Source organism: Canis aureus, chromosome 2 (genome assembly GCF_053574225.1).
Source record: "Canis aureus isolate CA01 chromosome 2, VMU_Caureus_v.1.0, whole genome shotgun sequence".
Taxonomy (NCBI): domain Eukaryota; kingdom Metazoa; phylum Chordata; class Mammalia; order Carnivora; family Canidae; genus Canis; species Canis aureus.
Window position 1 is genome coordinate 38,565,041 of NC_135612.1, and position 24,523 is coordinate 38,589,563.

Sequence of the window (24,523 nt, forward strand, 5' to 3'; positions counted from 1 at the left end):
TGGCTTCCTCTGGCTCCTCACTCCCCTGTACTCTGAGAGTGCAAATCTCCTCCCCAAGGGAGTGGGCACAGCCCATCAGTGCCCTGAATGTGTTTTTTCCGTGCTTGTGTGGGCCTCCAGAAGCTACTTTGTCATCCTCTTCTCTGCAGAAGGGAAGAGAGAAGATAGGGAAGGCTCTCCAGGTGAAAATCTCCAGCCTCCCAGCTCAGATCAGATCTCCAGGATCAGTTACTCTGTAATGAGGCAGCGTGAAGGGCACTTCCTGAGATGGGCATTCGCTCCCTGTGTCTTTGACAGTCTGCCTCCTGCACTGTCATATGTGGGACACAGCAGGGCTTCACCTCCCTGCAGGGCTAGGGGGGCCCTCACCCCAGGATTCCGTCCAGGATGGGGTGCCACACTGGAGGCTGGCGAACCATCCTGTGGGCTCCCTGAAGCTGCCACCACCCCTTCCCCAGGCTCAGGACCTCACAGCCACTGTCTACCTCCTGCTCTAAGCCAGAAAGTTCTGCAACCTACTTCCCAGGATTCTTCTTCTGGATCCTAAGTCCATAACTAAATTGAAACCTCACTCTGCTAAGTACACATTTCCTCAAGGTGGCCATAGAAGGGGGGATGAGGAAGGGGCCACTGGGAGCCTAGGTGCTGCTCAAATAGATCCCATGGGTGCCAGGGTTGCAGGGCCCTCCTGGAAAGACCGTGTCTGGGCCACAACTGAGGGTGCCTGCCCCAGCCGTGACTGGGAGCCAGAGTGGGAACAGAAGAGAGGCCAGTTCAGGAAGCTGCAACCTCAGCTGGGTTTCAGTTCAGCCCATGTTTGCGGAACCCCGGCTTTGTGCCAGGACCAATGCTCAGCACTGGGAAGATGCCAAGAGGAACAGCAGAGTGGTCAGGGGAGACGCAAGGGAACTGCTCCCCAGTGCCCTGGCTGTCGGGTGGTGAAGGCAGAAGGAGATTCTCAAGGCAGGTAACGCTGCTCCTCTGGGGAAGGAAATGGTGAGGGGCAGAGGTGGGGGTGGAGGCGGGGATAGCTGCACAGGGGAGGCGGGCAGCAGGACAGTTGTTGGACTAGGCAGGGGTCTGAGCTTGAGCATCCCGCAAGCAGGTATGTTGCCAGGTCCCAAAGCGAGGGATGACAAGCTAAGGCTGAGGTTCTGGAAGATGGCACCACAGTGGTGGCAGTGTTTGCAGGCAGATTGCCAAGGCCTTCCAGCAGGATCGATCCACGCCCCGAGCTGTGGAGTTAGTGCAGCAAGTCCCGTTAAGGGGCACAGGAATTCCCAGCTCAAGGCAGGAGATCCAGGATAATGGTAAAACCTGGAGAGGACATTTACCCTTGCAGATAGAAATGCAACTCCAGGTTTTCATGTGTGTGAGTGAGTGATGCATCATACACGAGAGGACATATTACAGGATAAAACATTTTCACAGTCTCCAAGGTCTCCATGCTTACGTCAGATTTTCTAGAGTAAGAGGAATTCTGCAACAATTTCACTCATGATTTAGGTCTTTTGTAAATAGCCAATTCGAGCTGGCTTTCTACAAAACAGGAACTGAGGGTAAGAAAGCCACATTGGGGTTTCCAGGAGTGGGAGGGTGGGGTGCCACTGCACAGCCCAGGGCATTGTTGGATGCCCCCTTTGCCTCTCCTCTGGTTCTCGCATTGGTGTGGAGCACCTTTCTCTGAAGGTGGGCAGAGTTTACATCTCTGCAAAATGAGCTGGGATTCGTACTCCTGGGGGAGGGGGCTCTGGTCGCTCTGGCTTGGGTCAGATGCCCATCCCGGGACAGATCCAATGGGGCTGGTGTGGGGCAAAGTCACACTGCAGATTTTGCTCTTTTTACAGCAGAATTATTTTTTTCCCCAAACAAAATCCTTTCTGAAACTGTAAATATGCCAGAGGCATCCCCAAGAGGGGAGACAGGTGACACAGAAGAGATCAGTGTTCTCCGTGCTCGCCTCCCCCTTCCCTCGCTGAACCCAGAACAAACCTTCAGAGACAGTTCAAAATACAAGCAGATGTCTCATGCCTAACACAAGCTCTTCCTCCTACCCACCTTCTCCCCCGGCACACACCTCCTGAGTCCCAGGGTGCACACCCACCTCTCCAAGGTCTGCGAGGACCTTGAGGGCTGGGAGTAGGAGCTTAGAAATCAGAAATTTCAGCTTTTGGCCATGCATGGAGAGTTTGGGTGATAAACTGAGTCAAGAGTAAGTCCAGGGCATTAGCTTACCATGCCTCCACCCCTGCCCCTTCCAGAAGCTTCCCTCTGCCCAGACTCCTCAGGTCAAGGGACTGACTCTGTGCTGCACAGACTATTGTCAAAGGTCCTGTGGTTTCCCACTGTGAGTGGCCTGTGCAGGTCCTTTCATATCCCAGCAGATTTACAGAGGAACAACACGCCAAGGAGCCAAAGGGAAATGAGACAAGCAGTATTGGTACCTCTGCTGTGTGTCAGATCACTTAACTCAATCTTATTAGTCCCTACAGTAAGCTGGGTCTTAATAAATGAATAACCAGAGCCTGACTAGGCCAAGTCCCCAAGGTCACAGAATCAGTAGATATCAGAGCAGGAAGTTCACACACGATCTCTAAGGTTCTAAAGCCCTCTCTGCACTATGTTGTCCAGAGGAGCAGAAACTGTCAGTGACCGGTGGAGGACCAGAACCCTGGGTCCTCATCTCCCATCCATGGTCACCATGCCCACATGGTGAGCACGTGTTATGGGTTAGCTGATACTAACCACATCTCTCCCTGTTTATAATCCTAAAAGAGACCCAGTGCTGTGGAGACTTGTCACCTGCCCAGGCAGGGAGTTTGGGCCCCTGTCTACTTGGTCTTCTGCTTGCCAAATACCTTCTAACAGCTCTCTGCACGTGGCACGCCCTTCCTTGCCCTGGTGCCTTGAACTGTGCTGTTCCCACTATGCCAGCCACCTCTCCCCCTATGCTGCTGAATTAACTCCCCCCAAGATGGCATGTCTTAGTGTCTCTGGGTACCTGCAGCTCACAACAGCAGCTTCTCAGAGTGCCCTTCCCCTCTGTAACCCTGGCCATGCCCCACACTCCCCTGGGTTAGCATGATGTTTGGGCCTGCCATGGACCAAATGGGCTACTGTGGCTTAAAATGTCCTCCCAGATTCATATGTTGGATCCTGAACTCCCAGTGTGTCAGAAAGTGATAATATTTGGAGATGGGGCCTTTACAAAGGCCATTAAGGTAAAATGAGTCATTATGGTGGGCCTTACCTAATCTGACTGGTGTCCTCAAAGGAAGAGGAGATTAGGAACAGACATACAGGAAAGGAAGGCCGTGCGAAGACACAGTGAGAAGTTGGCCATCTCCAAGAATCCAAGGAGAGAGGTCTTGAAAGAAACCAACCCTGATGGCGCCTTGATCTTGGACTTATGGCCTTCAAAATTGCGAGAAAATACATTTCTGTTATCTAAGCCTCCCAGTCAGTGCTACTTTGTTATGGTAGCCCTAGGAGACTACTAGACAAGAAAACATTTAGAAGGTTCCAGCAGGGAAGAAAGACAACAGTTCATTGACTAAAGTGTAAGCAAAGGTGACTAAGAGCACCTCCCAAAAGGCACCTGCCCACACTTCACACACTGCCTGGTTTTTCCTAGGGCTGGGCCAGCTGAGATTCCGTGTGGGTATGAAGCCCTCAGATAACACCATGCCTGCTAGTCACAGGCCCCACTTTGAGGAATAAACCTATAGACAGCTCAGTGTCCTAGAAAGGGACCTCTGTCAAATTGCTAAGCAGGATGCTCTTACACCTGATCTGATGGTTGCTTATAGTTGGCCACAATCTCACTGAGACCTTCAGACTTATCTGCAACCCACAGATGAAGAATGAGAGGGTGGGGGTGGCTTGATGGGGTCCCTCAGCTACAACAGACAGGCTGGTGGGAGCTGCCAGGTACTGTGTCCAGGGTACAAAGGCACAAAGGATGGGGAGGCAGCTTGGGGTTGGGGCATGAAGAACTGGGTGGAGCCTGTTCCAATGCCAAGAAGCCAGGGCCCTTGAGTAAATCGTGTCATCTTTCTTGGTCTCAACCCTGCCTGCCTTGCAGAATTGAGGTGACAACATGGACAAGGCAACTGGAGGGAAAATCCCTAAAAAGACTACAAATTACCTTTTAAATGTTTGTTTCTCCTGTTCTCTGGTAGAGCAGTTGTCCAAGTTAGCAAAAGAATCAACACAGACTATGACAACGAAATCCAAGGCACGGTCGGTGCCCTCATTTTGAATCCTGCAAGTGACACATGTCATGGCTGCCACTCCTCAGGGTCATAGCAGCTGGGAGGCTCCCCTGACCCTCCAGATCCAGCAGCAAAGCTGATGTGATCTACTTGGCCTGTGCTGGGCCACGCACAGGGCATACAGAGGCACAAAGTCCTGGTCTTAACTGCTGGGAGGGACTCTGGTTTGGAAGATATCCAGGATGACCATCCATCTGGTTTTCCTGGGGGCTGAAAGGGCTCCTGGTCTCAAGAGTTCAGTTCTAAAACTGCGAAAGTCCAGGACAAATGCACAGAATATCCCAGAAGCAGCTGGCCTGGAAGAATGGTGAATGGCCCACCCAAGGCTCAGTTTTGGCACCTACAAAACATATTTCCAGGGCTGGTACTGTCCTGAGGATGTGTTACATGTTCTGAACCTGCAGCCTGTATATGCTGCTGCTTCTCTCACAGATCCAGGAATCAAGGAGTGGATGTGGGAGGGGCTTCTTGCAGTAAACACCTTCACCAAGTGTTTGCTTCTCACCTCTGCAACTTGGAGAGCTATTGGCCTGATAGGCTTGGTCTCAGTTCCCCAGGGAGAAAAGTCTCAGTCCCCAGGGAGGAAGCAAAGTTCCACTGAATCAGAAATTGAGGCCAAGAGATGGCTACCTTGGAATCTTCATGCTCCTGGGCCAATGGGCAAAGAAGGGGGTGTTACCAGCTGGGGGTTCCAACCTGATTACCAAGGACTGCTGCTACAAGTGGAGGGCAGGGAGGACAGGTCGAGAAGCCCATAGAGTCTCCAGGGTATCTCTTAGTACTTCCTGTCCAATAATGGAGTCAATGAGAAGGTGCAACAACAACAGGCCAGAGACAGACCCTTCCCAAATAAAGCTCTGAACAACCTCACCAGGTAAAGAACCCACATAGGTACAGACAGGGGCAAAGGAGGCCCAGAATGGCTGAGGAACACAGGAAGTCCTAGGTCAGGTCTTAAGGCCAAGGCCAACAGATCTCAAGACTAGTTACAAAAATGAAAACTAGCTGCTATGGCACATGTTTTTTCTTGCTAGGGGCCTGTAGAGTTTTCTTTTCCTTTCCCTATTTTTAAAAATTTTTGGTAAATGTCTCAGTCATTCTAATATAAATACAGAAAAGTACATAAATTATAAGTGTACAGCCAGGAGCACACAAGTGAACATATTTGAGCAACAGCACCCAGATCACGAAACAGAACATAGTATCCCAGATGCTCTTCCTGTACCACCCCCCCAAGGCCTACTGCACCCAGAGCAGCGACCATCCCATCCTAACACCGTATAGCCGTTTTACCTCTTTTGAACTTTATATGCGTGGACTCATATAGTCTATTCTCTAACTTAGGGCCAGTGGGGGATCTTTGGGTGGCGCAGCGGTTTGGCGCCTGCCTTTGGCCCAGGGCGCAATCCTGGAGACCCGGGATCGAATCCCACGCCGGGCTCCCGGTGCGTGGAGCCTGCTTCTCCCTCTGCCTGTGTCTCTGCCTCTCTCTCTCTCTCTGTGACTATCATAAATAAATAAAAATTTAAAAAAAAGAGCAAAATAACTTAGGGCCAGTGGGCCATAGGAGTGAGTAATACCCTTGTTTTCCAAAGTGATTGCATCAAGTCACACTCCCCCCGAGTCTACCCCAAGCTGTGTGTGAGAGTTCTGCTTTCTCCACACCCTCAGCAATGCTGGGGATTCATTTTTATTTTACCCTTTCTGATGGGTGAGTGGTGGTGTTGCACTGTAGCTTTTTCTTCCTTCTCATCCTCCCTCCCTCTGGTGTCCCTTCCTTCTCTTTGACAGCTTTATTGAGATACAATGCATCCATTTAAAGGATACAATTCAATGGGTTTTAGCATATTCACAGAATTGTGCTGTCATCACTACTATCAATTCTAGAATGTTTTCATCAACCTCAGAAGAATCCCATTATCTTCTAGCTGTCACCCTGACACCCAATTTGGCCCAGCACCTGGCAGCTACTCATCTGGTTGTCTCTAGATTTGCCTATTACAGACTTCTCATAGAAGTGAAATTATGTAACAGTCTTTTTTTTTTAATTTTTATTTATTTATGATAGTCACAGAGAGAGAGAGAGAGAGGGGCAGAGACACAGGTAGAGGGAGAAGCAGGCTCCATGCACCGGGAGCCCGATGTGGGATTCGATCCCGGGTCTCCAGGATCGCGCCCTGGGCCAAAGGCAGGCGCCAAACCGCTGCGCCACCCAGGGTTCCCCGTAACAGTCTTTTGTGGCTGGTTTCTTCCAGTTGGCACACTTTCAAGTTTCATCCATGTTGTAGGATGCATCAGTACTTCCTTTTTATGGTCAAATAATATTCTATGGTATGGATATCCCACATTTTATTTATCCATTCACCAGTTGAAGGACATTTGAGTTGTTTCTACTTTCCAACTATTAAGAATAATGCTGATACGAACATTCACATACGAGTTTTTCGGAGTTTATAGTTTCATTTCTCCTGGGTCCATACCTAGAAGTGGAATTGCTGGGCTATATGGTAACTATGTTTCCCTTTTGAGGGATTTCCATATTGCTTTCCTAAGCTTATTAATTAATGATGCCAGGAATCTACTTTCAAAGTACATGGGTCTGTATTCTCTGTAATCTCACCATTATTTGTTAATACTTATATTTTTGATTATAGCCATCCTAATATGTGGGAAGTGGTACTCCATTGTGGTTTTGATATATTGTAGTTTAGTTGGTGTTTCCTTGATGACTAATGAGCTTGAGCACCTCATACGTTTATCAGCAACTAGAACCTACTCTTTTGTGAAGCGCCCACTCAAATCTTTTTTTAAATTAATTAATTAATTAATTAAATCTTATGAAAGACATAGAGAGAAGGTAGAGACATAGACAGAGAGAGAAATAGGCTCCTTGCAGGGAGCCCAATGTGGGACTTGATCCCAGAACTCTGAGATCACTCCCTAAGCCAAAGGCAGACGATCAACCACTGAGCCACCCAGGTGTCCCCCACTCAAATCTTCAACTTTTTTTTTTTTTTTCCGTGCTGGGATGCCTGCCATTTCTTATTGATTTCTAGAAGCTTTTTATATATTCTAGATATGAGTCTTTTGTGTGTGGCAAATATCTTTTTCCAGTTGTAGCTTGCCTTTTCACTCTCTTAATGGAATCTTTTGAATGTACGTATGTTCTTAATTTTAATTTTCAAATAATTCCATTTTTTTCTTCCTCTCTTCCTCATTCTCTTTTTCCTCATTTTCCTCCTCTTTGTATGCCTCTGGCTTTTTGTAATCTCTTCAGGGAGGTCATAAGTCATGCTGACATTCTTTGTAGACACCAGTTTTCCATAATGGTTGAGTGCAGTGGCAACTGTCTATCCCAAACTCTAACCGTTCAACAGTGTTCCCTCCCAGGCAACCATGGGTGGTGATTGAGTAATTATAATGCCACCACATACCACAGATCACTGGGGTCTTGTTTTCCACTGGCGATGAGCCCATTTCTGCCTTCACACTCAAACAGCTGAACAATGCCATTGCAGGAACCCAAGTAAGAGGGCTTGTTTCTTGAATCAGTACTGAGATAGTCTGGGTCCAGTCGGGAAGATAGAAATCACTTTAGATATTTCACACAGAGGCAATTCATAGAGAGAACTGGTTACAGAGGTGTTGGAAGGATGCACGAGTAAAAGGGAGAAAGAAGGATAGAGAACTAAAGGAAGCAGGGGTGATTCCTAGAGATAAGAAACACTAACACCTCTGGGCTAGAGCCTAGAGCTTGCACTTTCTGCTGTCCTGTGGAAGAAGCTGGTGGTATGAGAGAAGCTGAGATTGATGGTTCTAGATCTAGAATGGGGCATCTTCTTGTTCAGGACTACAACACTTTTTTAAAAAGATTTTTCTTCTTAAGTGATCTCTACACCCAACGTGGGGCTCAAACCCACAATCCCAAGATCAAGAGTCATGCTCTACCAACTGAGCTAGTCAGACACCCCTGAGACTGTGACTTCTGATAAAGGTGCTCCCTTTGCCAGAGCTGCTGGGGTCTATAATCACCCAGTCCCTGTGCTACAACTGCCATCCTATCAGAGCAGATGCTTTCTCTCTTGCTTTCTGAGCTCCTGCTCTGCCTCTTGTGTTAGATCCTATAGCAGGACCTAACACAGAGACAGTAGGCACAGAGCCTGGAAAATTGCAGATCACTTGGGAACCCCAGAGCAGAGCTCAAGAGGGTGGCATGGGCTGGGACCACAGACACTGGGCAGCACAGTTCACCTGCTCTAGCTCCATTGGTCTGCTTTCAGCAGCGCTACTGGAACATCCTCTGTACTTTTTTACTTGGCTGCTTCCGGCTCACCCCCCCCCCCCCATGTATGGTTCACAGGCCACTTTCTCAGGGAGTCTTTGCTGTGCTGTCTTGGCCTGCTGATTTCTGCACATCTTCCTCTTTGGGATGAGCTTCTTGAGAGAAGACAATGTATCTGATTGAGTCTCAGGTCATGAACCCAGTGTATGTTTGAGTGCATGAGTGAATTAAAAATGAAATAGTGACAGGCCTGCCCTCAGGTAAACTGTAGAGAGTAGATTGAAGGGCTTTTCTCTCTGGACATACCTTTTCCATGCTTCCAAGATCCCAGAGCTGACCTGCCCCTAGTGCCCTTCATGTCTGGCCCCTACCCCTGGTGTTTAAGGATTTTATAACTGGCACCATGTTGTCAGAGACACATTCCCAAACATTGTGGCATTACACAGCTATTTATAGTCAAGGCTATTTAAAGCCAAGGGTTTATGGAAAAATAGTTATGAGTTTGAACAAATTTGGATATTTTGGATTTAAGCAGATTAAACACGATTCTTTACCACAGCATTTCTCAGATCTTTAATTCCCTAACGTGACTCTCTAGGAATAGGACACATCAGCCAAACTCCCCAGACTTATATGGCCACAAAGGTCTTCTTTTTTTTAGGAATATCAAGCAGAGTTTGGTAATTAGTAAAATAATACTTTAAATATATTTAATTTATCTATCTTTGAATAGGCAACACACATACACATAGTACAAAACTCAATAGACAAAAGAAGGTACTCAGGAAAAATGTGTCTTGCTTTCCCACCTTCCTCGGGTGGTTCCACCCGAGGCAACCACTGTCAGCAACTTTATGGGCTCTCTTTGTCCTTTGGAAGGAAGAGTTTCTTGGTAGATACCCTAAGGACTACTTGAGATGTAGCATGCTGTTGACCATGAACACAATGGTAGAGCCAACCCATATTCTCCCTTCTTAATGAACAGGCTTTCTCTGGAGGGGGTGGGAGTGACACCAAGCAGATAATGATGATAAGGAAGAAGGGGATGGAATGGGTGTATTAATTATTTGTTGCTGCATAACCAATCAGAGCCAAGCCTGGCTGCTTGCTTGCTTGCTTTTTTACTTTCTTTATAAATGCAATACTTCTTTTTTTTTTTAAAGATTTTATTTATTACTTGAGAGAGTGAGAGAAAGAGAACACAAGTAGGGGAGGAGAAGTAGAGGGAGAGGGAGAAGCAGACTTCCCACTAAGCAGGGAGCCCAATGAGGGGCTTGATCCTGGGACCCCAAGATCATGACTTGAGCTGAAGGCACATGCTTAACCAACTCAGGACCCAGGTGCTCCTTTATTTTTTTTAAGATTTTATTTATTTATTTGAGACAGAGAGAGAGAAGCACTGAGCATGACCCTGAGATCATGACTTGAGCTGAAGGCAGACGCTTTACCAACTGAGCTACCCAGATGCCCGCTTTTTCACTTCTATTTTATTTTATTTAAGATTTTTATTTATTTATTTGAGACAGAGAGAAGTCTGACTGCTTAAACCAACAGAAATTTATTATCTCCTATAGTTTCCAGGGTCAGAAATCTGGGTGGTTCTGGTTTCACTTCTTTCCAAGATGTGGTCAAGATGTCAACCAGGGCTGCAGCCATGAGAGGCCATGGGGGCCAGTGGGTCTGCTGCCAAGGTTACTTACGTGATTGTTGGCCTCAGCTGAGTATACTTCTCCATGAGGCTGTTAGGTGTCCTCCTCACATGGCAGCTGACTTCCTCCAGAGTGAGTGATCCAAGAGAGACTAATAAGGAGGGAGCCACAGTACATTTTATGACCTAGTCTTCAGAGTCATACACAGTCACTTCTGGTACATTCCATTTGTTAGCAGCAGGTCACTAAACACAGTCCACACTCAAAAGAAGGGAATCAGTCTCTGTAGTCTAATGGGAAGAATAGCTAAGAATTTGTGGACGTATTTTAAATATGTCTTCAGTGGGTGCAGAGGACCAAGCATGGGGACAGGGAACAGCTGGTGGCTCCTGATCCATTACTAATAATCCTTGTCATCTTGGCAAGTCACTTACTTTCTGGGCTTCAGTCTCAGGCTATTTGGAGATGGTGACATCATATTCTGTTGCAGGGCCAGTGGCTCAATGTGACAGGGAGGCAGAGAGAAACAGAGTCAAGGGTGTTGGCTTTGGAATCAAGTCCCTGCTGCACTACTTCCTCTCTCTGAGCCTTGGTTTCCCCCACCTGTATCATTACCTGCCTCCCAGGGTGGTGGTGAAATGAACTGAGGTATGAATGTGCAGGTATGGGCTCAGCTGAGTTCAAACTGAACAAGTCCAGAGGCATCTGTTTGCTGGAGAAGCCAAGAGGTATGAGAAGGCTCTGTGTGTAATCCAACCAATGATGAACAAGCTTCAGGAAAAGGTTCCTACCCTCCATCACGTGCAGGTTCTGTGACCCATGTGAAGCTGACCCCCACCTTCATTATTTTCCCCAGCTAGGCCACATTCTGGAAATATGACCAATATTTTGCATCTAGAGGAGGTATTCAGCTACTCTTGTGATTAAAACTATCACCCCCAGACCAAAGTCAAGAGCATGCTTTGTTCATCATGGTCCCCACTGCTGAGTGTTATGTATTATGTGGGCACATGGTCTGGCTCAAGCCCTGGTGGCTTAGAGACCATGGAAACCACACTTAGAGAGCACATGGGAACTGGGATCCCATCTGTGGGGAGAATTCCCAGCTCAGGACTGGATGCCCCAGCCTGAGAATCAATGTTCTGTGGCATTATATGAAGTCCATAAAACTTGCTAAAAAAATACCAACTGGAAATCAATTGGTAACCCAGCCTCACTGAGCATCCAATTTCCTAAGGCTTTAGAATTTTTTCTGGAAGAAAAGTGCATATTAGTGGCAAGGAGCTAGTAAGGTTCTTGCTTCTCTGACAGCCAGCGCTTGGTCTGGGGGCTTCCTTTAAAGCAGTTTTAGAAACACAGGGTTGCGGGTTCATTATTGCTGGAGACTAGAAACATGTGCAAGAAGCTTCCCTTAAGAATGTGTAATTGTGCTCACAGCTCCTTGTAGAATTCCTATCAGAGAGGCTGGACCAACTTTGAACCTCCCAGTCCTGAGTTTACCTTCTCACTGGGAACAGTTAGCTTGAAAGTGTGGCTGGTCTATTGCAATAAGCCAGATACTCCAAGGTCTGTGTGACTCCTCTTAGACCAAGCAGCACACCTCCTGTGAGGGAAAAGAACATGGAATAGCCTGCAAATCCCTCTTTTTTTTGCAAGCATGCCATTTTGTTTTTACTGTTTTTAAAACAAAATAGAGAGAAACCACATCTCAGTGCCCCATTAAGCCCAAGATTTTAAGTTGTCTGTCACCAATGAGCACAACCTTTGCCCAAAAGGAGGAGTGAGAGGTGGGGGTGGGACACTCCTCTATCCTATGACCCCAAGGCATGGTGTGGATGCAGATGGACCCTCTGCCAATTGGCCCCAGGCTGCATGAGTGGTCCTGGTCCTGAGCATGGGGATGGAACTGAGGGTTAGAGGGTCCCACCTTCATGCAGAAGGAAGAACTGCATGGCATGGATCTAGGTGGTATTGGCACACCAGTGGTTATGGGAAAATAGGGAAAGCCATTGCCTGGTGTCTACCTATTGGCATTCTCTGAGCTCTGTCTCACTGGATGAGCATAGGAGCCCACTTTGATATATCAGACCCAGAGCCCCACCCCCACAGGTACAAGGTTGGCCAGAATCATAAGCAAAGAAGTACTGGCATCCAAATGAGAGCTGTTGGGTTCAGTATCCCAACCACAGAACCCCCATATTGAGCTGGAGAAAGGAGGAGAAAGCTGAGCTCTGCTGGATTTCAGAAGCACAGCCGGTCAGAGGGTGGGCTGGCCACATAAGACCTTCCACCAGGGGGCAGAAGAGCAAAGCTGAAAGATTGATGCATAATTAGACCAAGTCCATTCAAGACCAATTTAGGGCCAGGAAACTTCAAACACCTTGGGATGAAGGGCCCAATGCTACAGTTGGAGAACAAATCAGGACTGCAAAGGAGAGGAGGAGCGTATCTGCCAGCCCTGGAACATCTGCCGGCCCTTGGAACAAGATCAAATATGGCATCACAGCTCAGAGCCAGCAACGCAGGCTTGGGGTGGGGAGCATAGAAACTGCAGGTTTTCCTTGGTTTCTTTTTTTTTTTTTAAGATTTTATTTATTTATTCATGAGAGACAGAGAGAGAGAGAGAGAGAGAGAGAGAGAGAGGCAGAAACACAGGCAACGGGAGAAGCATGCTCCATGCAAGGGGCCCGATGTGGGACCTGATCCCCGGACTCCAGGATCACACCCTGAACTGAAGGCAGATGCTCAACCGCTGAGCCACCCAGCGTCCCTCCTTGGTTTCTTAATATCAAACCCCTTACATGGGAGGGCAGGAACCATACACCCAACAGAGGACTCCTTGCAGCCTATAAGGAGACTGTATGTCCTAATTTCCTTCTGTCCTGGCTGGTAGATCACAGGGTGGACAGCTGTGATTGCCTTACCAGATCTAGAATTCTGTAGACCCTAACATGAGTGGGGCAAATTGAAGCATCACCCCTGACCTGCCACGACTCAGGGAAGGGTGGTTTAGACATCTTTGGTTGTTGTACCGGTTATCTCTTGCTGCATAATAAACCACCCCAAAGCAGTGGCATAAAACATATATCAGGTATTTTGCTACTGAATCTGGAATGGATTAGGCTCAGCCAGGCATTCTGAGGCTTCTGCTGATGGCTGCCTATATGAACACCAATATTCCACTTTTTCTAAACAGGCTAAAGAAACAATTCTTTAAAACTTGAAATCTTCTAATTTTTAACTAATTTAAAAACTCCAGGAGCTCCCCAAGAGCAGCCCAGGGGTAGCCAGCTTATGCCTCTGCCTGATTTTGCAAGGTCAATTTGGAATGGCCAAGGCAGATAAGGCATTCCTGGAGCTTCTGCTTAGTATGCTGGTGCCTTGTCTGAGGTGTTCAGGGCCTGGCAGGGGTGAAGGATGGGGTGGTAAAGGAGTGAGGTAAAAGGTCTTCCCAGAGATGCATGGCAGAGCATGTGGGCAGCAGATACAGGGATGAGATGACAGCTAAGGGAGGCCCACAGAGCAAAGAAGATTTTTGTAGTCCACCCTCTTATTTTTCCTATGAAAACCCACTCTTTGCAACGTTCCCAGAAAAGCACACCTTCGTGAAAGATCCTGAGCCCAGCCACACTGAGGGGTAAGTAGTTGCTGAAGCCTAACATAACTCTCTCACCCACGGACAGTTGTCCTTTACCAGGGGCAAAAACTGCAGAGTCAAAAGTGCAAAGTTTTCATAGTAACATCTCAAATTGATAAGTGAGCATCAGGTAGGGTGTGAGGTGATGGTCTTAACCAAGCCTGTGAATTTCTGCATCATCATCATCATCATCATCATCATCAACATCATAAGCACTAACACCATCATCACTGCCACCATCATCACCATCACCTACCATCATCACTGTCACTACCATCATCATCACCATCATCCATCATCATCATCACCACTATGATCACTACCACCATCATCATCACTACCATCATCATCACCGACACCACCACCACCATTACCATTATCATCACCATCACTATCATCATCACCATCACCATCATCATCACCATGATTAACACCACCACCATCACCATCACCACCACCATCCCTACCAGCATCATTGTCACCATCCCCATCATCACCATCACTTACCACCACCATTTCCATAATCATCATTGCCATTATTATCAACACCACCACTACCATCATCACCTCATAATAACAATATCCCATCTTAGCTTCAAGTGGAAGAAAGACATTTCCTGCTTATGCCATATCTACCATTGTGTATGGCCTTGGAGAGCATTCACAGACCCCAGTGGCTTCTGTGATGCCCCTATCAGCCACATGATGAAAGGCTCAGGGAGACACTACAGAGTGAGTCAGGCCTGTTCATACTGGCCTGAGTTACCAAGCACCTGCTATGTGGCAGGCCAAGGGTAGAAGCTGCACCTTCCTCCTCAAGCCCCTAGTTGGGTCTCCAAAGCCAATCCCCTTTCCTTCTCTTGTTGTCTTGCTATCTGGAGGACATGGTCCTCTTTCTTTATCTTGCTCTGCCTGGTCCTCCTACCTCTCAGCTTCCCTCCCAGCAACTGCCTTAGTAGATGTCCAAAACATTTTCAATAAATAAGCAAATGTCCATTGCACATATGTGACTCTCACAGAGTAGGCATCAGGCAATTGTCTGGCCACGAGTCTTCCTTCTCTCACTTGGTGGTGCCACCATAAGTCCCCTTCATTATGGCAAGTGTTGAGGGCACTCATGACACATGCAAGATAATTCCATGAAGGATACTATCCATGGTAGTCTTCAGGTGGACCATGGCATGAGGCCATGTTGCAGGTCATGGGGTGTGAAGTTCAACATGACCTAAACAGGCTCAGTGTTCTCAACTATAGAATGGGTTGCTTGGATTTTTAAATGCAGTTATACACTTAAAAATTATATTTATCTTCTCAAAGTGCTAACAGAGTGGAAGTCATATTCTTTTTCTCGGTGTAATGGGGAGGGAAATTGAGGCTCTGAAGGGAGAAAGAAGATACATTCTTATCTCAATTTTCTTGATGAGTTGTCATGGGAACTTGGAGCTGCCTTGAGCTTCTCCAGAGCACAGATTTCTCGGTTGTACAATGAGGACATTGTGTGAAAATCATCTAGTGTTCCTCTGAGATGCAGGACAGCACCACCAGCCTATTGACATTTCCCCAGCAAAGCCTGCAATGTTGCGGATTGGTGGCATCTTGAGGACTCACCAGTACAGATGTTCCTTCACTAAATTGCAGTGGACACAGCCCCCAAACTTAGGAGGGGCCACAGAGTCTGCCTGGAGATGAAGGAACAAAGAGCAAGTAATCATAGAAATTGTCATTTCTAACCTGCAGCCCGTCTACTGTGACATGTGTATGATGAGTACTGACATACCACTTTACAACATACTGAAATTGTTACGAGAACAAAGTAAGATAGATATGAAGGCAATGTTCACTTTGCAGATGCAAAAAATGACCTTCAAAACAATTAAAAGCCACCCTGAGACCACCACACAGGCGACAATGATGCAGTTGAATCCTGACTCCCAGTTATGTTTCCTTGTGGTACAGGCAGTCAGCAAGGGCAGGAAGGTGAAGGGTGACTGGAAGACATTTTTTACCTCCTTAGTCCAACCTACCTCTGGGCCTAAAGCCACATTCTCTAGAATGCTACTTCTTTCCCATCCTACACAAAATGGAGAATTCTTTAAGGGTTATCAGTCCCTTACACTCTACTGAGAATAAAATCTCCACACTGTATTTGACCATGACTAGGTAGTGAGGATGTGTAGAAAGGAGAGAAGGATACTATTGAAGCATGAATCATTGTCCAAGAAGGGCCAAATGGGTAGTCTACTGCGGTAAACAGGGAAGAGCCAAGAAAGGAAGACATAAGACAAATTGCTCATAAGTATTTCTTGTACAAGAACACAACTTAGTTTTACACTTTTATGGGATGAAATATATGCCCCCATAAATTCATATGTTGAAGTTGTAACCCCCCAGTACCCCACAATGTGATTATATTTGGAGATAGAGACTTTAAAGAGGTATTTAAGGTAAAGTTAGGGTAGGCCCTAATCATATTTGACAAGTGTCCTTATAAGAAGAAATTAGGACATAGATAGGCATAGAAGAAAGACCATGTGAAGACTTAGGGAGAAGGCAATAATCTACATGCTAAGGAGAGAGGCCTTGAAGAAACCAACTCTGCAGGCACCTTGATCTTCAACTTCTAACCTCCAGAACTGTGAGAGAATAAACTTCTTTTGTCTAAGCTACTCATTTTAAGGTATTTTGCTATGGCAGACCACACAAACTAATATACATGCCAACAAAGTTTGTCTCTTCTGATTAACTCAGCAACATAAGTCACTGAGTTTCCATCATTGCCATGGATGCCAGGGAGCTCAGAGCTACGTGATTCATTATAGTGACCATATAGCCTAGACTGAATCTACACATTTTGGGGATATGTGCCCTGTCCAGTATAACCAACTGAGGAACACTCAGAAGTGAGGGTGTGATGATGAGTCTGCTGTGGGCTGGGATGATCGTCTCACTTCAGAATTGACTATGCCACAGCTCAGAACTCTTTATGGCCATTTTGCCTAACCTATGCCTCATTTTGCTGATCTGGAGAGAGTTATCTATTGACCCAGTACAGAGCTCCAGTCTTCAGCCTATCCTGTTCCACAGGCTGATACCTGGCTAACTTCATCTGTAACCAGAATTAAAGAGGATGTATCTATAAGCCCCACATGGATCCCCTGTGGGATGTGTCTGCTCTACATACATCCCAACCTAATAGTAGGCCTTCTGGCAGGATCAGCCTCAAGTTCAAACAGGGTAAGAAGTACCCACCCCAAACTCCATTCTCTACTGTGGGGTGATTCCAAGGGTGCTGAGAAGGGTTTAGCATCTTTCACCATACCTCTGAGCCTATTGGCTAGATTCCCACATTCAGCAATAGGTCTTCACTCCTTTGAAGGAAGTCTGGGATGGTCTAAAGCTTCCCCAAGAAGGGCCATACTCTAAAATATTGGAATTGCCAATATGTGTGTGCTTTGGGAATAGCCGAGCACCCCTACTCACGTCCCTCTCACTCAGTGGTAGATAAGGGACATTTATCTTTACCTGACTATGGCCTAAAACTCCTCCGTGTTAGCAAGGAATCCCCCCCTCCATGGTGGGAGTGTAATGGGAGGTGACTTCTGAAGCCAAAGTACCAACACCATCCTTCCTCACCTCCTGACCTACCCAGCAGAGCACATGCCAGTGACCCAGGTTCAGGCACTTGGATGCTCCTATGTGGGGCTTGGACTCATGGTGAGAGGTGAGATCTTGAAGGAATGGTGAGAACTTATGCACAGAGAGGGCATCAGGCTGTTCTAAAAGTTAGCAGCAACACCCCCGACAGGCCATTCTGGTAGCATGGCTGTGAATGTGGTTCTTGCTCCAATGCCTCTTGGTTCCTGGATGTTTTTCAAGCTGGGTTTTGCAGCCTTACCTCCCAGCCTTCTTCTAGTAAAGGCCTTTTCTGCTGAGTCATTCCAGTTGATTTGTATTGCCTGCCACCAGGCTTTAGTTATTGGACTGGAGCCAAGAGGGGAGGTGGGGCTAGTCCCCAAGGAGAGCCAGCATGGTCTTAAAAGTCACTTGCCTCATGTGAGCCTGTGCAGTCATCAAGCAATGGATAGGGACTCTATCCTCAGTAAATGGGAGTGAAACTCTAGAGTTTCAGGGGAATCTGGAGGCTCAAAGTCCTCAAGTTCCAATATCCCATCCCAAGTGTCAGGGCCCCATCCCTTTCCTTGGACCCTGACTTTTGCTGATTTTCTCAGGGAGGAGAGGAATTATACACCAAAGAAGCTCCTGAACCTGCCTAATGTGTACTAGCAGGAATGAAAGTGTGCCTGGGAGTCAGTCCTGAGGGTGCTGGACTAAGAGGACAATTAAATAAGCTGGATAAGAGAGATTTGTTGATACGAGGTCCTTCAGCCATAGCAGTATAACACTGTGGAATGTGTCCTAGGATGATTCCCTCTGGGATGGCTCTTGGAAGCTGGAAAAGAAGCAATGGCCCACTGGTGAGGGGAGCACTAACATTGTTGAGAAAGCTTAACAGTGGCTGTCCTTCACAGGCCAGGCTGAAGCTAGGAAACACTGTCCTACAGCAGGGCTTCCAGGAGCAATGGAGATGACAACCCTACAATAGCATTTAGGTGTAGCACTTGCTTCTTCAAGATTGGTGTAATTACCATAATGGACTGTAAGGTCAGAATGAGGGGAAAAGGGGTGAGTATTCTACTTTTCAGAGACACAGGTAATGGAGACAGTCTATAGAACAAGACATTCCTAGGGGCAAAATAGATGGGCACTGCTTAATAAACATAATCAAAAGGGTTGAGAATGGATTCATAGCCAAATGTCCATCAGCTGATGAATGGATAGACAAATGTGGCATATTCATATGGTAGAATATTATCCATTGAAAGGAATGACGTACTGACACTGCTACAATGTGGATGAACCTCAAAAACATCTTGATGAGTGAAAGATGCCAGTCTTGAAAGGTCACGCATTGTATGATTCCATGTGTATGAAATGTCCAATATTCTGGCAAATACAGAAACAAGTAGATTAATAGTTGCTGGAGGTGGTGGGAGCTAGTGGAGGTTGTTGTAAGGGCTGAATTGAGCCTGACTGCTAGGAAGTATGAATTTCTTTTTGGGGTGACGGAAATGTTCTAGAGTTAGATAGTGCTCATGGTTACACAACCTGGTGCATATGCTAAAAACCACTGAATTGTATACTTTAAAACAGTGAATTTCATGTTATATGAATTGTATCTCAAAAAAGGATGTATTCACAGAAGACTATGGTAGGTCACATCCTTTGCCCATTTTCCACACCAGACCCAGAACCCACTGAATAAAGAGGAGACTGAGCTCCGCAAGGAAGAATTTTGCAATGCCACGGTGAGTGCCAGACAGCAGCAGTTCTTCTAGTCTGTCTCTTAAAGAATCTGTGGTGTTCTACTTGGATAACCACACCTTGGAAAAGAGGAATTAACCAGATTTTCAAGGCCAATTGGATATGGTTCAAGCCAATACTGGTATTCAAAGTGCCATCATGCCCTTCCTGTTAGGACATCAGGTAAAAAATGTATTCTTGGCCTAGATCCATCACACAGTGGCCCAAGGTAAGGATATGCATGTACTCATGGGCACTGAGGGGTTGCTTCACTGATTGGTCAGGAGCCTAGAAGGGGTTCAAGGACAAGGAGGCCTAGGGAAGAGGCATGTGGTTGGACATATAGAGTGGCCACAGAGCACAAGGTCCTTTGTAACCACTCAGGAGAGGCACTAAATCACCAAATGGACAGGAGAATTTGACTAGTGGATATGCTCATGAGTCTTGTACAGTGGAGAATGCAGAATGGAGGGAGCAACCACACTGGGGACCATGCATGTCTCATTCTCAATTTTGATAGAAACCTTTATCATTACTCTCATTTCTTTTCATGATACTGTAGAGAATGTGTTGTGATATTGAGCACCTTCTCATGTATCTATTGGCCATGTGTATATCTTATTTAGAAAAATGTGTGTTCAAATCCTTTGCCTATTTTTAAAACTGTTTTAGTTTCTGTGCTGTTGAGTTATGTGTGTATATTTCACATAGTAGCACCTTCTAGATATATGGTTTGCCAGTGTTTTCTTCCATTTCATAGTTTGCTTTTTCCTTTAGTTTGTTTTTTCCTTGGCTATGTAGAAGCTTTCTTATTATTTTATTTTTTAGGAGTTTGCATGGTTTATTTTTAAAATTCACTTTATTGAAAACAAAAACAGTTCACATATTTTTCACATGCCCTACACCTTGCCTCTGGCAACCACCTATCTGTTCTCTGTCTCTGTAACCTTGGTGTGATTCGTTCATTTGTTTGTTTACTTTTAGATTCCACATATTAGAGAGATCAACATTTGTCTTTCTCTGACTTAATTTATTATTATCTAACATAATGCCCTCAAGGTGTATCCATGTTGTCACAAAGGACAAGAGCTCATGCATTTTTATGACTAAATAATATTCCATTGTGTATACCTACCACATTTTCTTGCTTTATTCATCCATCATTGGACACTTAGGTTGTTTCCACATCTTGGTTATTGTGAATAAGCATGGAGGTACAGATATCTTTTGAAGTTAGTATTTTCATTTTCTTTGGATGAATACCCAGAAGTGGAATTGCTGGATCATATGGCTGTTCTATTTGTAATTTTTTTTGAGGAACCTCCATTTATTTTCCATAGTGGCTGCATCATTTTGCATTTCCACAACTAGTATCAAGTCTCCCTTTTCTCCACATCCTTGCCAATACTTGTTATTTCTAATATTTTTGATAGCAGTCATTCTAACAGGTATGAGGTGATATCTCATTGTAGTTTTGATTTTCATTTCCCTGATGATGAGTGATGTAGAGAGCACCTTTTCATGAACTTGTTGGCCATCTATACATCTTTAGAATAATGTCTATTCAGATCTTGGGCCCATATTTCAGTCACACTGTTTCTTTGCTGTTGAGCTTTATGAGTTCTTCTATTTTGGCTATTAGCCCCTTATCAGATATACAACTTGCAAATATTTCTCCCATTCAATAGGTTGTCTTGTCATTCTATTGATGGTTTCCTTGGCTGTGCAGAGTTTCTTAGTTTGATGTAGTCCTTTCTGCTTTTGCTTTAGTTTTCAGACTCAAAACTTTATTCCTAAGACCTATATCAAGGAGCTTAGTGCCTTTGTTTTCTTCTAGGAGTTTTATGGTTTCAGGTCTTAACATTTACATCTTTAAGCATTTTAAATTAATGTTTGCGTGTGGTGTAAGAAAGTGGTCCAGTTTCCTTCTTTTGCATGTGGCAGCCCAGTTTTCTTAACATTATTTGTTGAAGAGACTGCTTCTTTCCCACTGTATTTTCTTGGTTCCTTTGTTGTAGATTAATTCCATTGGAATTTTGAATCTGAATATTGCTTTGGGTAGTATGGACATTTTAAAGATATTAATTCTTCCAATCCATGAGCACATATCTTTCCATTTATTTGTGTCTTTTAAAAATTTTTCATTAATGTCTTGTAGTTTTCAAGACGTATAGGTCTTTCACCTCCTTGGTTAAGTTTATTGCTATGTATTTTATTCTTTATGTTGCAATTGTAAATTGTTTTTCTAGTTTTCCTTTCTGATAGTTCATTATTAGTGTATAAAAATGCAACAGACTTCTGTGAATTGATTTTGTATCCTGTAACTTTAGTGAAATCATGCATTAGTTCCAGCAGTTTTCTGATGGAGCCTTTATGGTTTTCTATATACGTTATCTGCAAATAGTGACAGTTTTACTTTTTCTTTTTACTTTGGATGCCTTCCATTTTTTCTTCTTGCCTAATTGCTGTGGCTAGGACTTCCAATCCTAAGGTTAATAAAAGTGGTGAGAGTGGGCATCTTTGTCCTTTCCTGACCTTAAAGAAAATGCTTTCAGGTTTTCACCATTGAATATGATGTTAGCAGTGAGCTTGCCATCTAAAGCCTTTACTACACCGAGGTACACTTCTGGTACACTTCTATATTCGCTCTCTTGAAAGTTTTTTTTTTTTATCATAGATGGATGTTAAATTTTGTCAAATACCTTCTCTATATCCATTGAGATCAGTTGATTTTATCCTTCTTTTTGTTAATATGGTGTATCACATTGACCAGTTTGAAGATGTTAAACCATCCTTGCATCCCTGGAATAAATCTCTCTTGATCGTAGGGCCACTGAAAGTGATCATGATCATCCAGTACGATCTTTTTAATGTATTGTTGAGTTCAGTTTGCTAATATTTTGTTGAGGATTTTTGCAACTATGTTTATCAGGATGTTGGCCTGTAACTTTCTTTTCTTGTGGCATCTTTTTCTGGATTTGGTATCGGGTAATGCTGACCTTGTAAACTTAGTTTGGAAGAGCAACCCTTTTATTTTTGAAAGAGTTTGAAAAGATTGGTATTAATTCTTCTTTGAATGCTTGGTGAATTTACCGTGAAACCATGTGGTCTTGGACTTTTGTTGATTGGGAAATTTTTGATTACTGATTCAATCTCCTTACTAGTAGTCTATTCAGATTTTCTACTTCGTCATGATTCAGTCTTGATAGATTGTATTTTCTAGGAACCTATCCATTTCTTTCAGTTTGCCACTATTCTCATTCTTAAAAGATATTTTCCCTGGGTAGAAATATTATTTCAGGCATATTTCATTTGAAACCCTTTTCCTAAAGTAAATCTCACATAGTAGTCCAACAAGTAAGGCAGGGGAAAAAAAAAGAGCTTTCCTCATTGAAGCAGGGGTGGGAGGTCCAGAACTCTTTTTGCTCAACCTGCCTCTCACCATAATCAATCTTAAGCTCCTCCTGGAAATGCTAGGAGGATACTGTTACAAATCAATTTACAAATCACCTTAATACTGCCTAGGCCCTGAGGAAATCCAAAGGGCAGCATTGGTTGTATCCATAATGCTCTGTTCAGAGGGAAGAGTCTTTGAGTCTGAGGCAGGAGGGGCTCTTCTGGCTCAAAGGGGCCAGTGGTACTGTGGGGCAATAAATGAATTCTTATACCCATGGCAACAACAGTGGGCAATGAACTGTTGTGCAGGTACATGCTACTCAAAAGCTCCTGGCCCAGGAGGCAAGTGAGTTTTGAAGTTCAGTACCTGTTCTGCTCTCCTGACTGGGTCCTTGGGTTGGATTAGGTCACCTTTTTCTAATTCACACAAAGATTCTATATAGGCCAACAGTGGCCCTATGCTCAAGGTGAAATGTCATAATCACTCTACCTGCCTTTCTGAGCTCAGTCTCTACATTTATTGGGCCTTTTTGTGATCTTGCAGACTTCACTGTAATTCTGATCCCAAAAAGGGACCCCCTTGATGGGGGACCTGGGTGTTCAGGCCTACAAGAGAACTTCCTTATGGACGATAAACAAATTGGTGTCTGGCTTCTATAATTTAGCATCTTACATAGCAGTGTGTGTGTGTGTGTGTGTGTGTGTGTGTGTGTGTGTGTGAGAGAGAGAGAGAGAGAGAGAGACAGACAGACAGACAGACAGACACAGACAGAGACAGAGAGAGAGCATGTGTTAGCCTCCTTGGACCCTACTTGATTCCATGAACTGAAGACTTGACCTTGGGCTCTCAGTCCTGAAATCCCCTGGAGGTTCTTGGGAGATGCACCCAGCTTTCTGCATTCAAGATCTCTATGCCATCTTCCACTGCTATAGTGACAAAGCTCAGGTTGAAAACCAGCCAACAAAAGAACACACTGCCAGCAGGACTTAATACTCCCTGTCAGTCTTCAGGGCTGTGGGGAGCAAGCAGGCTGTGGTGATGGGAAAACACACATTGTTTGGGGGCGTTGCAGATACAGTACAGATTATTTTTAGCAAATTGTTCTGACTTAGTGAAAAACCTGAAAGATAGTGTTGATAATCATCCTTATTTTAGTGCCACAGATGGCACTGCTATAATTAGACACTTGTTTCTGGGTGATTCTGCTGTTCCCATAAGGAGACACCTTGCCTGGTGCAGAGATATATCACTGAAGGTTGTCTTCATTTTTTAATTTAGGGCTCAAGTTTTTACTCATTACCCTTAAGTATTAACAATATTTGTGAGAAAAAATAAATTATTCATATGTCTCTTATGCTAATATTAGCCTGAACATAAATGAGAGGTTTGGGCCTTTCTTTTTCCTCTGATCCTAGTGACAACCAGGAATTATCCCCTGCTGCCTGCTTTTTCTCCTCAGAGGTACTTCCTGGGCCCTCAGCCAAGCCAGACTCCCTGTTATCTCATTTCACCCTGCACTTTATCTCATATCAGTGTTTTTCACTTGTAATTGTATTTATCTGTAAGACACTTGGACTAATATCTATCCACCCCACCCCCTGGACCATAAGCTCCACAGGGAAGAGACTAAGGCCTCTCCTCTTCACTGTCCTTTCCCCAGTACTTTGGATGAGGACATCAGTGAGAAGCTAGAATGAATGGGAAAGCCACGACCAGAGATGAGCAGTGGAAAACTCACGGCTCCAGCAGTCTTCACTCTTCACCCCCTTGTGGGATCACCATGCTGGCCAAGCCTTTGGCCAATATTGGGCCTATCTCTGTGCACTTTGATTGTCTTCTCCAAAAAGTAATAAAGCATGTACAACTTGTAGCAAAGAGATATCATGAGACTTTTAATAAGGAATGTGAATTGAGAGAAGATGG

The 24,523-nt window shown here is 45.1% G+C and overlaps 1 long non-coding RNA gene across 1 annotated transcript; it reads left to right on the forward strand.

The window, feature by feature from the left end:
• The first annotated feature begins 858 nt into the window (after positions 1 to 858).
• Positions 859 to 24,523, forward strand: LOC144290501 (uncharacterized). The gene is made up of 3 exons (XR_013358115.1): positions 859 to 967; positions 19,146 to 19,208; positions 24,261 to 24,523. It is a non-coding gene; the product is annotated as an uncharacterized LOC144290501 (long non-coding RNA).